Below are 17,133 nucleotides of genomic sequence, written 5' to 3'. Positions count from 1 at the left end.
CAACATTCTACGTGTATTATAGGAAATGAAGGAAGTAACCGAAACGCGATTATTTCAGGAAGCGGCTATTGGGAGCGGTTTCGACAGTCCGGCCCGTGGTTTCGGCAGAGCGGCCTACCTGGAGCGCGGAGCGGTCAGCGGCAGGCGCCGAGCAGGCGGCTCATGGCGAGGACTGAGGCTGGCGCCGCGCGCCCGGCTCCACACGGCACGACGCCGCTCCACACTGCCCGCAGTGCCTCCGCAAGGCAAGCAGCCGCCGACACTCCGCTATCGACCACGGGGCCCCGCCGGCCGCTCGATACAGCACAGCCGACGCGGCGCTACCTCCACCACCACACCTGTTGCTGCCCATAGTACGCACCGACCGACGCCACACACCTGTCTTTCACTTCTCTGTGGCTCCTCTCGAGGAAACACACCCCTACTCCTTACCTAGTCGGAGGAAGCTGCACCGACGTGACAATATGCACTGGATACGAGAGCTGTTGAAAAAGTGAGGCGACTTTTCAAATTGCGCGGGCAGTGTAAATTCGTTTGTTTTCGAGATATTCAGGCTGTTACAAAAAGGTACGGCCAAACTTTCAGGAAACGTTCCTCACACGCAAATAAGAAAACGAAGTTATGTGGACATGTTTCCGGAAACGCTTAATTTCGATGTTAGAGCTAATTTTAGTTTCGTCAGTATGTACTGTACTTCCTCGATTCACCGCCAGTTGGCCCAATTGAAAGAAGATAATGTTGACTTCGGTGCTTGTGTTGACATGCGACTCATTGCTATACAGTACTAGCATCAAGCAGATCAGTACGTAGCATCAACGGGTTAGTGTTCATCACGAACGTGGTTTTGCAGTCAGTGCAATGTTTACAAATGCGGAGTTGGCAGATGCCCATTTGATGTATGGAGATGTATGGATTAGCACGGGGCAATAGCCGTGGCGCGGTATGTTTGTATCAAGACAGATTTCCAGAACGAAGGTGTCCCAACAGGAGGACGTTCGAAGCAATTGATCGGCGTCTTAGGGAGCGCGGAACATTCCAGCCTATGACTCGCGACTGGGGAAGACCTACAACGACGAGGACACCTGCAATGGACGAGGCAATTCTTCGTGCAGTTGATGATAACCCTAATGTCAGCGTCAGAGAAGTTGCTGCTGTACAAGATAACGTTGACCACGTCACTGTGTGGAGAGTGCTACGGGAGAACCAGTTGTTTCCGTACTATGTACAGCGTGTGCAGGCACTATCAGCCCAGCAGCCGATTGGCCTCCACGGGTACACTTCTGTGAATGGTTCAGCCAACAATGAGTCAATCCTAATTTCAGTGCAAATGTTCTCTTTACGGATGAGGCTTCATTCCAACGTGATCAAATTGTGAAAATTTACAATCAACAATATTTACCGGATTTGGTCCTGTTTCCAAAACTGGAGAGGCCTGTGAAAGGACGAAGATTTTCAACGACTGAGGAAATAAAAACTGCATCGATGTAAGTACTGAAGGCTGTACCAAAACGTACTTATGAGAAGAGCTTCGAGGGCCGGAAGAAGCGTTGGTACAAGTGTATTGTATCTGAGGGTGATTACTTTGCAGGGGACAACATGAATATTGATGAATAAATATTTTTTCATAAAAATATAAAGTCACCTTCCTTTTTGAACACACCTCGTATGGATGTCGCGGTAGTATCGCGTACACATGGTGTAAAAGGGCAGTGCATTGGAGAAGCTGTTTTTCGCACTCAGGTGGTTCGCGTGAAAAACTCTCACGTGATTAGGCCCCACGACGGGAATGAACAGGCTCTGAATGTCTCTGCATGTCCATCTACTACTGCTAGCCCCTGTTTTGAAGAGAACCGAGGTGAAATCTTCCTAAACGTCGTCCATTGGCCTGAAGATGGCGTACTAAATCGCCGAAACTGGTAGCCAAATAAGTAAAAGTAACTTTTAATGTGGCATGGTAGTTGCAGATAGACGCATGGAACATTCCATTTCGGAAATCGTTAGTGAATTCAATATTTCGAGATCAGCTGTGTTAAGAGCGTGCCGAGGATACCAAATTTAAGGCATTACCTCTCATCACGCAGCAACCGACGGCCTTCACGTAACGACCGAGAGCAGCGGCGTTTGCGCAGAGTTGTTGGTGCTCACAGGCAAGCAGCACTGCATAATATCCCCGCAGTAATCAATGTGAGACATAGTAAGAGCGTATCCGTTAGGACAGTGTGGCGAAATCTGGTGTTAATTGGCTATAGCAGCTGACGACCTACACGAGTGCCTTTGCTAACAGTATGACATCGCCTGAAGCGCCTCTCTTTGGCTCGTGACCATACCGGTTAGACACTAGACGGCTGGAAAACCGTAGCCTCCTCAGATGAATACCGAATTGAGTTGGTAACGGCTGATGGTAGGCTCCGAGTCTGATGCAGACCCCACGAAGTTATGGACCTTTGTCTACAAGCTGATGTCTACATAATGGTGGGGGCTCTGTTTACATACGAGTAGAATGGAGTAAGTCGTATGGCCCAACTCAACCGATCATTAACTGGAAATGGTAAGGTTCGGCTACTCTGAGACCACTTGCAGCCATTCATGGATTTCGTGTTCCCAAACATCGACGGAATTTTTATGGATGACAATGCACCATGTCATCGGGCCACAACTGTTCGCCATTGCTCTGAAGAACATTCTGGACAGTTTGAGCGAATTATTTAGCCACCCAGATCTCTCGACACGAGACATCAGTTTGTACACAAAACCCTACATCGGCAACACCTTCCCAATTACGGATGCGCTACAGTGGCAGCGTGGCTGAACATTTTTGCGGAGGACTTCCAACGACATGTTGAGTCCGAGCCACGTCGAGCTGCTACACTAAGCCAGGTAAAAGAAAGTCCGACACTATTTTAAGAGGTACTCCATGACTTTTGTCACTTCAGTAAATGGTGTTGTGTACCACACCCAAGAGTGAAGCCAACACTAGACAAGTTGCCCCAAGTCCCATGCTAAGAATATCGTTCAATAAATAATGCCTTTTTTCCGCCGTTATATATACAGGGCAGTCATAACTATATCTCTGATTTGAGAAGACGTCTACGCCAGAATTACACAACACTCAGAAAACTGGGACATATCAATGGGCATAGCATCTATACAAGTGGTAATCTCTTATTACAGGTGCTCAATATGGTCAACGTTTAGGATGTAGCACACGTCAATACGTGCGTACATTTCATTCAAGTCGGTAACACGAAATGCCCCGTATGGCCGCTTTGGGAACATGCTCACCGTGATTCCTACCCGCAGGCGCGAACCAATTCGACGTTAATACGGAGCGAATGACTTGTCTTCACGTCCTGACACGCCTGCCTCGTAGTTCAATTACGACTCGGAGCGTATTACGACTCTAAACTTGTGACAGACGCTGTATCTACTACTACTACGAGGTGTGATCAAAAAATAAAGGAATTTATTAATTTCGGAGGCTTTATACCTCCAATTTTCAAATTTTTCTTATCTCGCTGGTATAAATGTTCCTGATGTATGCATTTTCAGCGGTTTTGAACATTTACTTCATTGTTGACAATCGAAAAGGTTATTTGTATTTTCGAGTGCTCGGCTAATTTTTATTTATGAAAACATTGGATTAAAGAATGAGTGTTACATTTTGGATTAAAAAATTGAATAATGTGCGACACCGCATTTGAAACGTTGACTAGCCTTTGGCGAATCTCCTATGAGCGAGACAAATGTTTACGATTGGTATGGGCGTCTCAAGAGAATGAGTTCCACAACGATCCAGAGCTTCTACAGAAGGTGACGAAACTTGGGTGTAAAGGTATGAAGTCGAATCGTCCCTGTGGGAACTAAATTGTCAAGACCGAAAAAAAATTCAAGTTCGATTACATGTGTAGGTTCTTTTCACGGTTTCCTTTTATTCCAATGAGATAGTGCACTTTTTTATGGTCGTACGGTCAATAAGGAATACTACCTGAAAGATATGTCATTTGCGTGAAGGCGTTAGAAGACGATTATTGCAATTGTGGCAAAACAACTCGTGGATATTGCATCACGATAATGCTCCCCCTCTCACTTCAACGCTTGTTCGTGATTTTTTGGCAGAAAACAATTCAATTATGTTCTCTCAGACACTGTATTCGCCGTACATCGCCCCCCTGAGACTTCCTCCAATTTCTGAGGCTGAAGGTAAAGGACGACGTTTTGCCACCACTTACTAGATAAAAACAGAATCGCTGAAGGAACTGAACACCGTAACGAAAGAAGAGTTCCAGAAGTGTTTCCAAAACTGGAGAAAGGGCTACAGCAGTGCTGTATATCTGAGGGGAATTATTCAGAAGGGGGCAAAATTTATGTTGATTAACAAATAAAGAAAAATAAATTCCCTTTTTGTTCACAACCTCGTATGTTTCATTTTCCTGAATATCTTGCAATCTTCGTGCTCTCGTCTTCTGAAACCCGAGACGCACTTTTGCGCGTGTGCTAAAGTTTCGAACACGGCCTCTTCACAACTGGCTCTACAGCTATCGCTCAGTATTGGAAGTGCACGTGCAATCACAGACTCCTGGATACTCAGAAGTTTGCTTAAGCTGGGTTACTCGAATGCTCACAACATACCAGAAGATTCAAAGAAGAGCCATTTCATCTGAAATGGTACAGCAGTTCAACGTCAATGGAGAGAGCTTTCTTCCATTGATCGTTACAGGTGACGAAACCCGGGTGCATCAGTTTGAGCTGGAAACTGAAAGGCAGTCACTGGAGTGTGTTAAGTGCGATCATCAAAGGGAACCTCCATGCGCTTGCAGGGTCGTGACGACAGTCTTTTGGGATAGTGACTGGGTCATTCTCGTCGGTGTGTTGCTAAAACGGTCAACTAATTCAGATGCATATGTGCATACTGAAAAAAAACCCAAACAAACATTTCCGACGTACTGGTCTGAAATGAATCCAAAAGAGAGCTTGCTGCTACAAAATACACGCCGATACCCAAGTCCCAGAACTGGGAAACATCGCCAAGTTTGGTTGGACACTGTAGCCTCATCCATCCTATAGTCGAAACCTGGTGCCTTCAAACCTTCCTTCTCGGCCATTTAAGTATTCCCTCCGTGGGACATTTTGAACACTAAGAGAGCGTAATTCATGGAGTGAAAACACGGCTACGACCACAGGACGAGAGCTTTTACCAACAAGAAATACACGCTCTTGCACAACGCTACTGCAACGCCGTAGGACGCAATCGAGATTATGCAGAAAAATACTAGCACATGTAAAAGAAATCTGTTGGGGCATTATTTACTGAACGACCCTCGCACATGCCTAGTACTGCATGCTTTTGTTGTGTTGCACGGAGCAGAAAAATCCGTGGTGGTCTCGGTCAGAGGAACTCTTGTCTGATGTCGCATGCTGCAAGTTTCATGTGTTTGCTGATGTGCGTGTCAGTTCATTGAAGCAACATCAGCAAGCCAATGGTAGTAGCAGCTATGTCCTTGCTCGTAGCTGTGAATAACAGACGAAAAAGAAGGAAACCAACATAATGGCGAAGAGTATTATTTGTTGAAAGTCAAAAATCACGCAACTAATTTTAAGAAAGCTGGCTGGTGACAATGACGCTGTGTACAAAAAATTCACCCGATTGAGTTTATAACATTTTAAGTACTTACCTACTGTGATAATGTAAATGGTAAGAAAATCAGGCATCACCAATCTTAAAACAATACCGGGTGACGTCAAATTTTTAGTGCCTGCGATACTGAGTGCAAACGACTATTCTCCTTCGTTGACGTATTTGTACCGGATCACTACCAATTATTTCAGGGAGTATCACATAGGTATGCGAAACTATAATACATGTTCTCCACGATTTTGAAAGAGCCGTTCATAAATACTACAAACACTGATGAGCCAAAACGTTATCGCCACAGCACACTGCCAGACTGAATTCCGCCTGGTTGCGTTGCGGGCACGTCAGGCAGTAAAGGGAAGTACACACCGTCAGTCCTGAAAGTTCGGACACTGATTGTATCCATGGCGTATAAACAGTGTCAGCGTATTAAACTACAGTGGCTGCTTGAACCAACGACTAAATAACCGATGTGAACTCTACCAGTCAACTGTGAGCAGGCATTGGTGGGAAGCGTTTCATTGTGTCACAAATCGCAAGATACTAACTTTGTAAATCAAGTGTTCAAGACAGTGTCCAGAACGTTTTGAAGAAACGTCTACGTCTGTCGGGCACACCCGACTTCCGAAGAAAAACAACCAAGCGTGAACTACTGCTGCGACTTGCTTGACATGCAGAACACTTATTCTTCTCTGGGAAACAATCATCGTGGGTGGCTAGACTTATCAATACGAATCTACAACAAAACGGCAAAGTGTTGATTTTTCCAAGAAAGGTCAACGCTCTGGCGCCATAAACGACCTTCAAGCCAATGTGACGCGCGATTTGAACGCCATTCCACAGAAAGACTTTTATAACAGATTCATATGGTTGTATGAAATGTTCAGTGCGTTGTACTGAAGTCGGGGGCGCTATGTAGAACACCTGAAGCATTAAAACCACATCATAACTTCTCTCTATTTATTAATACAGACTCGAAAAAGTTTTATTCACCAGAGATGAGTGAGCATTCATTCCAGTGACGAAACGAGTTGCAGATGGAGAAATGCAATCACATAACGGACTGACATAATGGACTTTCCAAAGCGGCGAAGTTGGTCAGCTGTACGCGTTGCAACTGGCATGAGCATCTAAGGAATGTGGTTCAAGGGCGGTGAAATCACGAGCAGGTAACAAGTCCGCGCATCATAGAACGCTTGCCTGCTCTGTGGCAGCCCTGACAACACAGTACAACACTAGTGTTTCGGAGCACACTGTTCAACGCACTTCGTTGAATACGTGTTCGAATGCTAACACAGCAACATAGTTACGATTGCAGTGGCCACGGGACCATAGAGAATGGAGCATCCGCTCGAACGGCTGTGGACTACGTGAACATTGCTGTGGACCACATGAATCCCTTCATGCTTTATGTTTTTCTCGGCGGGAATGGCACCTTGCAGCCGTGTAACTATTCGTATCATAAGACGTGAACACTGCTATAGCCAGTTTGAGGAGCCCGTTAAAGTGAACTCACGTTGATGTCTTTGCCACCAAATTCGCCTGGTATGAACCATCTGGAACGCTATTGAGCGCCAACTCCGCGCCTGCAGACCAGAAGGGTCTGTGTGACTGTACGGCAATTCCCTCAGTCAATGAAAACCTACGTCTATACAGATTCTATCATAGGAACGCTCATTTGAAGCAAAAAATTTCGTATTAACATAAGACCTATTCGCGATGGTTTCCAAGATAGAATACCGACTGTTGTTGGTGTGGCCAGTATTTGTATGTATTATCAGGAATACACACACTTACAAGAAAGGTTAAGTATAAGACACGTGGCACATTTATGTTAGACCACCTTAGAAACTGCTTTCTTTTAATAGTGACAAGGTGTCCCCCAAGGATATATTCTCAGACCTATTGTTCTGTTGTTTATTAATTATTTGCGCTTTAGTGTCAACACATCGGAGTTTGTTTCTTTAAGTACTTCGGAGTGGAAAGGGGGGGGGGTTACTGGTATTCAAGAAACTTAATAAATATGGGTTACGCTCGAGCTGTATTTGTGGCAATGTGCCCGCCAGCCAGTACAGAAGAAACAGTGTCAGCATTCACGCGACAAGCCAACTGTGCTTAATCACTCGATTCGTGACCGTCGACCGCATAACGCGTGGTGACGCATACCCGGAGCATCCATCTGAACACCGTCCGTGGCTCACAGAAACCCAACTAAGCAAACTGTCTCGACCGGTAGGCGAAGCGTGTCAAAGGCGCAGCCCGCATCACGTTCTTGGAAATGTTCCCCCACAGAGGTCGAAACCGAAAGTCTGTCACTGCTCTGGAAATGCCTCGGCTCTTCCTCTTGGAAAGGCACCACATCGCGTTCCCTTGTGAAACTCTCAATGGCAGAGAAGCGTTACATCGTCGATCAGACCAACATGGATAGCATCTGTATTTACGTCCCACACCGCATTATATGAAGTACGTGCAAATGAATATTTTTATTGTTTAAAATATTACGTATTCGGCGTTGCGTTTGGGAGGTCACTACCACCAACTTTGCAATGTAAATCTCTCTCGAGACGGATTATCACTAGCCATAAAATTTATTAAAAGGCTACCGCTTTGGATATTATCTACCGCTAAACTCACAGGACACGTTTCCAACCTTGACTATTTCACTTTCGGCTACATATCCACACGCTCGTTCAATTAGCACGATGTTTCAAAAAGATCCATCCGATTTCACGAGCTTTCACTTCTGTATAGACCGAGATAGGAAAGTTTGGGTTAGATTTTAATTTAAACATTGAAATTAATAGTTGTGCCTGGCGGTTCGTGTAGTTTCCATTAGGGGGTCTACCTGGTGCATCTAGCTCGCTCAATTTTTCATTACCCAAAGTCCATCGATTAGGGATGGAAAAAGCGCCAGATTAAAAGCGACACCGTTATTTTAGTTCAGAATAACCGATATTTTCCGGCATTTGTTTGGTTGTAATAGCTGTTTTCTAGATTTTACTAACAACCGAGTAAAAAACAAATATCAGCGTGCCACAGCAGCAGTTCTAAAATTATTCGTTTTTAAACAAACCTTTTTTAAAAAATTTATTGAAATATTTCCAATGCTGTGAAATAGTGTGTTATTACAGAAAAATGGGAGAAACGATCAGTGCTATTTTAATATCGATGCAGACAAACGCCCAACAAACGCGTAGGATAAGAATTTGTACAGCAATGCTGAGACAATGTGTCGCTGTTGCTCTGTGTCGTGTGTGCAAGACTAGGCTCCCCGCCTGGTATATCGGCTGTTTGTCGCTGTCGTCGGCGGACATCCGTTATTTTGCAGAATGGCACCAACCCTAGTCAAAGTATTTTTTACAAAGTTGTGTAGCAACGAAGTACAATGCTTCATTTGCTTTGTCTGCCACTGGTATGAAATAATGAACGAGAAATGAAATTATGAAAATTAAAAGCTTAACAATTCATTCATAATACACAATAAAAACAGGCAATAGCTGATCTGCTGCCTGTGTCTACATAATATGCCGTGACCTGCTTGTAGCCCTTGAAGGACAAATTACCACAAAAAAGACAATTCTTCAACCTCACTTTTTACCCTTCAGCACTGGCTATTTGTATGCTCAGATAGACCACATAGATAATACTGTGGGGAAGGCGAGCCAAAGGTTGCGTCCCATTGGCAGGACACTACAAGATGCAGCGTCCACTAAAGAGACAGCTTACACTACACTCGTTCGTCCTCTGTTAGAATATGGCTGCGCGGTGTGGGATCCTTACCAGGTGGGGTTGACGGAGGACATCGAAAGGGTGCAAAAAAGGGCAGCTCGTTTTTTATTATCACGTAGTAGGGAAGAGAGTGTGGCAGATATGATACGCGAGTTGGTATGGAAGTCATTAAAGCAAAGCCGTTTTTCGTCGCCGCGAGATCTATTTACGAAATTTCAGTCACCAACTTTCTCTTGCGAATGCGAAAATATTTTGTTGAGCCCAAACTACATAGGTAGAAATGATGATCAAAATAAAATAAGAGAAATCAGAGCTCGAACAGAAAGGTTTAGGTGTTCGTTTTTCCCGCGCGCTGTTCGGGAGTGGAATGGTAGGGAGATAGTATGATTGTCGTTCGATGAACCTTCTGCCAAGCACTTCAATGTGAATTGCAGAGTAATCATGTATATGTAAAACGTTCCGCATAAAAAGATAGATCCCTTATCATTTAGCTACAAAATAGCAGGTCAGCAACTGGAAGCAGTTAATTCCATAAATTATCTGGGAGTACGCGTTAGGAGTGATTTAAAATGGAATGATCATATAAAGTTGATCGTTGGTAAAGCAAATGCCAGACAGATTCATTGGAACAATCCTAAGGAAATGCAATCCGAAAACAAAGGAAGTAGGTTACAGTACGCTTGTTCGCCCACTGCTTGGATACTGCTCACCAGTGATCCGAAAGTGCAGCGCGCTTTGTTACAGGATCATTTAGTAATCGCGAAAGCGTTACGGAGGTGATAAACTCCAGTGGACGACTCTGTAGGAGAGACGCTCAGTTGCTCGGTACGGGCTTTTGTTGAAGTTTCGAGAACATACCTTCATCGAAGAGTCAGTATATTGCTCCCTCCTCCGTATATCTCGCGAAGAGACCATGAGGATAAAATCAGAGAGATTAGAGCCCACACAGAGGCATACCGACAATCTTTCTTTCCACGAACGAGACTGTAATAGAAGGGAGAACCGATAGAGGTACTCGAAGGGCCCTCCGCCACACACCGTCAGGTGGCTTGCGGAATATGGATGTAGATGTAGATATTAACGAACGGCAAAGGAGTTTGGCGTGCGGACGGGAATGTAAAATGAGGTGACCAGATCGTTGACGGCCACTTGAGTATGTCCCTTGCTGGATTCCCGAGATGAATAAAATTTACACGACCACCTGACGGAAGGACGGGACAGAAATTGGGAAAATCCGCAGGAGCGACACGGCCGCGCGGAGCCACGATCCAGCAGCGGACGTGGCGGGCAACGTGCGCGCCTCCGCTGGCCAGCTCTGGCAGACTAACGACCTGCGACCACGCGACCCGTGTTGCTGTAGCTGCATGCGCCGCCCCGCGTCACGACAGCACCGCCCGTGCAGCCGAACCGGCGCCGGGGTATCGATCCGGCGACCCTCCTAGACTAGAGGACGAACCGAGGGCGCCGCACCTGCCCTGCAGTCTGCCCCACCGGCGCCCCGACCTGTCAGGCCTGCCGCCCTTCCGGTACTACCAACACTACAGGCAGCGCTAAGAAATTTCAGATCATCGATGCATCGGGAGTATTTAAGAATGAACGTACACTGAGGTAACGGAAGTCACGGGATAGTGATATGCGCATGTGGTGACGGCAGTGTCGCGTACACAAGGCATGGAAGGGCAGATCACTGGCGGGGCTCTCAATCACGCGAAAAGGTTTCAGACGTGAGTACGACGGCACGGAGGGAATTAATAGAATTGTAACGCGGAACGGTAGTTGGAGCTACAGGGAGGGGGGGGGGGGGGGCGCACGAAATGTGTTACCAATTGTTTCTTTCACAATTTACGACGCACATTAGATATCCCGCTGGGATCTCTACAGCAGTACCAGCAGAGCTTGGAAAAACAAATGAGTTACGAAATGACGTGTAATTCACGATACTGCCGCTAGGAGACTAGTAAGCAGCAATGGCTGACAATGGAAGACTGACGATACAGCAACGATCGGCAGGCGTGTTACTTTTTCATGAAACGAAAAGCCTTGTTGTTGACCCAGAGGCGTTTTCGACAACAGTTTTAACACACGATGGGTCGCTTGCAAGAAGACCATCCACAGGTTGTACTATAAATTTGTGCAGGAAGGAACGGTATTGGAAGCGAAGTGATCTCGGCCTAAGCCTGTTTGTTCGCCGGAGAATATTGAAGCGGTACGAGTTGCTGTACAGAGAAGTCCCGGAAATCGTATAGAAAGGCAGCAGTGCAACTGGGAATATCCAGACGATCCGTTCAACGCAATCTTAAAAGTGATCTCCATATGTACCCATACAAGATGACCTGTGCACAGAAGCTTACTGAAGAACACAAACAGCAGAGACTACTGTTTGCTCAGTGGCCGGAGGATATAGGGAAGAAACTCTCAACAACGTTTGGTTTTCAGACGAGGCGCATTTTCATTTAGACAGTGTGGTTAACAAACAAAATGTACGCTTTTGGGCCACTGAAAAAACATAAGTGCTTCACGAACGGCAACATTACGCTCCAAGGATTAAGGCGTGGGCAGCAATTTTTAGTCACGGACTTATTGGACCCTTTTTCTTTGAAAAACTGAACAGCGAGCGTTATTTGAGCCTGCTTCGCATTAGCTTCATTCCACAGCTTATTGCTACTGCCTTGCCCTTCAACACGCAGTGGTCCATGCAAGATGGAGCAAGGCCATATACTGTTGCAGTTTTTACACGAGCATTTCGACTTGCGGATCATTTCACTCAGGTTTCCAGGTAGCTTCAACGACGGACAACAATGACCTCCCCCCCCCCCCCCCCCCCAAAAGTCCAGACCTCAATCCACCTGACTTTTTTCTTTGGGGGTAGCTAAAAATTTTCCCGAAACGTCCACGTGATTCAATGGAGCTCAGATGACTTATTCTTCAAGCTCACAATGACATTACGGAAGACATGTGCCGTAGGGTAATCACTAACGTCAATGTTCGTTTGAAGGAAGTTAGGAAACGAAATAGTGGACATATTGAGCATGTGCTGAGTTAGAACAAATCTCTATGGACGGCTCTTCATTGTAGTATATGTTGATTTCAGATTGTATTGATAATAAAATTTATATTCGAAACCAAAACAGTAACACATTTCGTGCGCCACCCTGTAGACGTTTGGGACATTTCCTTACAATCGTTAGGGAATTCAATATTCAGAGATCCACAGTACCACAGGCGTGTCCACAATACCACATTTCCGGCACTACCCCTCCGGCGGATAACGCAGTAGCCGACGGCCTTCGCTTAATGACAGAGAGAAGCGCTGTTTGCGAAGACTTGCCAGTGCTAACAGGCAAGCAACACTGCGTGAAACAACCTCAGAAATCAGTGTGGGACATAAACTCATTCGACAGGACAGTATGGCGAAATATGGCGTTAATGAGCTATGGCAGCAGACAACCGAACGCGAGTGGCTTTGCTAACAGCACATCACCTTCAGCGCCTGTCCTGGCCTCGTGATCATACCGGTTGGACTCTAGACAACTGGAAAACCCGTTGCCTGGTCAGATGGGTCCCTATTTCAGTAATATATGATGGCAGGGTCCGAGTGTGGCGCAGACCCCACGAAGCCACGCACCCAAGCTGTCAACAAGCCACTGTGCAAGCTGGTGGTGATTCCATAACGGTGTGGGCTGTGTTTACATGCAATGAACTGGATCCTCTAGTCAAACTGAACCGATCATTTATTGGAAACGATTATATTCGGCTACCTGGAGACCGTTTGCAGCCATTCGTGGACTTCATATTCCCAAACAACGACGGAATTTTTATGGATGACTACGCGCCATATCAACGGACCACAACAGTTCGTGATTGGTCTGTAGAAGATTCTGGACAACTCGAGCGAATGATTTGGCCATCCAGATCGCCCAATATGAATCCCATAAAACATTTTTGGGACATAAGCGAGAGGTCTATTCGCGCACAAAATCTGGTACCGGTAACAACTTTCCAGTTACTGTCGGAAATCGAGGCAGCATGGCTTAATATATCCGCAGGGGACATAACGACTAAAGTACATGCCACGGCGAGATGCTGCACTATGTCAAACAAAAGGAGGTCCTACAATGAATGCTTTCACGACCGGATGCTACTGTTGTTGATAATTCTTCCCGGTTCTGTGGCCGTGATCCATGGAAATCTTCTATTCCTAACGTTTCGTCCAGTACTACGTTGGACATCCTCAGAGGTATGGCTGGATGGCAGGACTCAGCATGACCAGCCATACCTGAGAATGTCCAACGTAGTATTGGACGAAACGTTAGGAATAGAAGAATTCCATGGACCACGGCCGTATAACCCGGAAGAATTATCAACAACAAAAGGAGGTCCGGTACAATATTAGGAGGTATCCCATGACTTCCGACACGTCAGTGTAATAACCTCCATCACTAGCTCGACGAGGCTGTATGCATTATCCGGGTGAAGCGCTTAGAAAAAAAATACAACAGTACAAAATAAAAGAAAAATACCACATACAGGCCCTACTTATGTTACTACGTGTACCCTTACCTCGGTGTGGTGACTCCAGTACTCTATTACATGTGAAGTAACTGTAGGTAGAGGAAAAAAAATATTTTTACACGATGTATCTCAATAATGGTTCAAGCTGACACCACTTTTCATTGTGACAGTAGTTCTGCTTGTAATAATGGTTCGTACGCGTAGTATGAAATTGCGTCAAAGCCTCTACTTTTTATTACGTTTGGAAAATCTTTCATACAGTTTGTATGACATACGTTTCAGCACTGGAATCACTTTTAGAAGGCTTACCATGACAGGTGTATAGGTTTCAAGAAGTAACTGCAACCAGCCCTATTTTGTGACTTAAATCTTTATAATAGCATGACCAATTTCAGGTTGCCTAGCCGATCATCAGATGGAACATACTTTTAATGGTTGATTGTAGCACTGTACGGGTCGTTGCTTGGCTGCAACTAGACAGAAAAGAAGGAAATGAGTAGGCACTGAGTGTAGCGAGGTATAAAATTATTTATACCATTCACAATTTACATCGTCCATAATGGGGAAAAGGTTTACAGGTATATTTTGTTTGAAGTCTGAACGTTTCTTGTTCCGTATGTGCTTCGTATACAATGCATACATTCTCAGCACACGGTTGCGAGATGAGGTCTGCGCAAGGAGGGGTGGAAAATAGCGTGCGTTCTCCGCCCGTAATGACGGCGCTGCTTGCAGGTCGTTGAACCCTCATCCGCCTTCCTGACTCGCAGTGCGTTCCCTGTCTGTGCCACGCCTCACGCCACAGCCGCCGCCTACCCTGCTTACCGGCAGCGACGGCGCATCAGCTACATCCGGCCACCATTTCTACCAGTACTACTTCTGATCCTCCCTAGAAAAATGTACACACTCTGAGAACTGTCGCTGTCGCTTGTTGACGTAATACGTATCTTGTTTGCTTTATGCCACGCACAAAGAACACTGCAGTGGCCAAGCACCACTGCCACACCTAAATATGGAAATTAACGCACGCTGTAATCCAACTGGACATACGCCTATTGGTTGGAATGTCACGTGCTGCACAGTTCCTTGCCCACTGAGCATTTCCCCAACACACTTTTTGCGTGCACATTATGTAGTGGGACGCGAAATTGAAGCGTCACCCATCCACCAGTGTCAGCCCAGTTTGCAGGTGAATATAAGTTTAATTTAGTGTTTTGTTTATGTATTTTATAATATCTGTAATGGTTGTGAATTATCTAAAGTTTTGGATTTATTTTTGTGTTTCATGTACGGAGAGGGCGGCGCAACGAACGGAGACAGCATCTTTACTGCCGGGACCAGAGAGAAAATTGCTGGCCACTATACGTCACAGCAACAGAAGATCCTGAAACCGAGTTGTTGCGTCGTGCTTCCCAAAACTGAAAAAAAATAAGAATTTGTAATGTTTCTACAACAATGAAGTCATACAAAGTTTAACCATGTTGTAAATGTTCAGTCCTATCTTGTCAAGGCTCAGGTTCGCGTCTATTGGTAGTATATAGGAAGATATAAACTATTGTATACTACAAAAGTTTAAATGCGTGTTCCGAGAATTTATTTATGAAGAATTATATTAAGGAAGAAGCATTACTAATTTATTTGACAAGATTATTAATTTTTGACAACGTTCAGCGCTAGTTTGAGTCTTTAAAGTTTATTCAATGTGGTTTTAATATTTATTAAAGCAGATAACTCGCATTAATATAATTCTGAGAAGAAACAAACGACATCTAAATTGGAAAATGTTTGCGCAAACCAATATGACTGAGTGACGTAATTCTGCGCATACGACTCAAATGATGAAGTTTTAATCACAGTTTCGTTCAAGAACCATTCAGCGACAACTTTAAAGAGAGTTTAAATAATTCTGAAGTGTTTTGCAACTGACGTTGGTGACTAAGTCTGGACATGGTCATATGTCAAAAGAAAATCATTTATACAAAATTTACGTCGTTACACTACAATTAGCACAGTAATGAAAGATTTTTTTCTCTTAGCATTATTCGATTCCACTGAGATTATACAGCAGAAAAAAATTGCGTTTGTCTATAGCCGCGCTTTCGTCTACTGATGATGATGATGATGATGATGATGATGATACGGGCAATAAAGAAAATATTTTTTTCTGAAACTAACTCATGTTAACTTTCGCGCCGAATGGCCAAATAGCTCTGAAGCTCGTGACCTCCTCCGAGTCAATATCCATTATATGTTCTGCCTTTCTTCAAACTGATACGGAATTGATATGTCTGCGTGCTTGGTGACAGAATGCGTGCCATTCGTTTGCTATTTTATTTCCTCGAGGGAAAAAGGTGGTGGTGGGGTGGGGTGGGGTGGGGTGGGGTGGGGTGGGGGGAGGGGTGGAGGAGGGTGACTCCAGATCCTTTTGCTTCGCTGAGTACCGGTACGCTCTGTTACAGGACTCACCGGTAACAAACCCCAAAACTTTGGAACGTTATCTGACACAGAGCCACCAAGTCGAAGCTTGAAAACCCCGTTATAAGTTATCGCACATACTCCACAGAGGGACAAATGTTTCTATCGACCTCTCAGGCCGTGGTGCAGCAGTGAGGGCGTCGGCGCTCAAGGCCGTTACGTGAGAAACTGCCGCCAGACGCCCTTATCGACCCGGGAAAGGCCGGCGCCGGTGTATAAGCGACAGCCGCTGCACCCTATATAATCGTACCATCCACGGTGGCCGACGCCCACCACCTCGAAGCGACTCTAAACGGGAACGTTTTCTCCGGTCATCCCGAGTTGCCACTGTCCTAGCCCGTATCCTTCGCACACCTTTGTGGCATCTACATTACAAAGACCGTAGAACGACTCTTTAGAATGGTGACTTCGTCCGTTCTCATAAGAAACGAGAGCACATTGGTCAGTGATAGGCGGCTGGTCGTAACTTGACAAAGTGGCGAAAAGGGTTGATGGATTTCGACACAAAACCATCGAATACTCAGCTCCATCATTACCCATAATGACAGATATTAGGAAAACCTCTTTTCACCGGCTATGACAACAATGTCCGTCTCCCTAAGTGAGTGGTCAGCGCGGCTGACATTCACGCATGGGACTGAGTGAGTCCCGGTATTGCCAGGGTTTTTTACTTGGTCAGAGGACTGGAACGGGATGTACTCACTCTCCTGATGCCAACTGAGAAACTACTTAACAGTGTAGATGTGGAACCAAGTCCGCTAAACCGACAACGGCCAGGGGAGCGGTGT

The 17,133-nt window shown here is 45.4% G+C and overlaps 1 protein-coding gene across 11 annotated transcripts in view; it reads right to left on the bottom strand.

Annotated features, from left to right (window-relative positions):
* The window catches only part of LOC126291677 (spectrin beta chain), a 462,415-nt gene that overhangs the window by 307,309 nt on the left and 137,973 nt on the right, over positions 1 to 17,133 (bottom strand). Inside the window, exon 1 of one of the 11 annotated variants that reach the window (XM_049985263.1) lies at positions 119 to 274. The exons of the other annotated variants lie outside the window; for them this stretch is intronic. The gene's annotated coding sequence lies outside the window, so the exon portion shown is untranslated. Of the gene's footprint in view, positions 1 to 118; positions 275 to 17,133 lie in introns of those variants that run through there. 11 annotated transcript variants of the gene reach the window in all.

Source organism: Schistocerca gregaria, chromosome 9, assembly GCF_023897955.1.
Source record: "Schistocerca gregaria isolate iqSchGreg1 chromosome 9, iqSchGreg1.2, whole genome shotgun sequence".
In the NCBI taxonomy this organism is placed as follows: Eukaryota; Metazoa; Arthropoda; class Insecta; order Orthoptera; family Acrididae; genus Schistocerca; species Schistocerca gregaria.
This window is presented reverse-complemented; position numbering and strand designations above follow the sequence as displayed.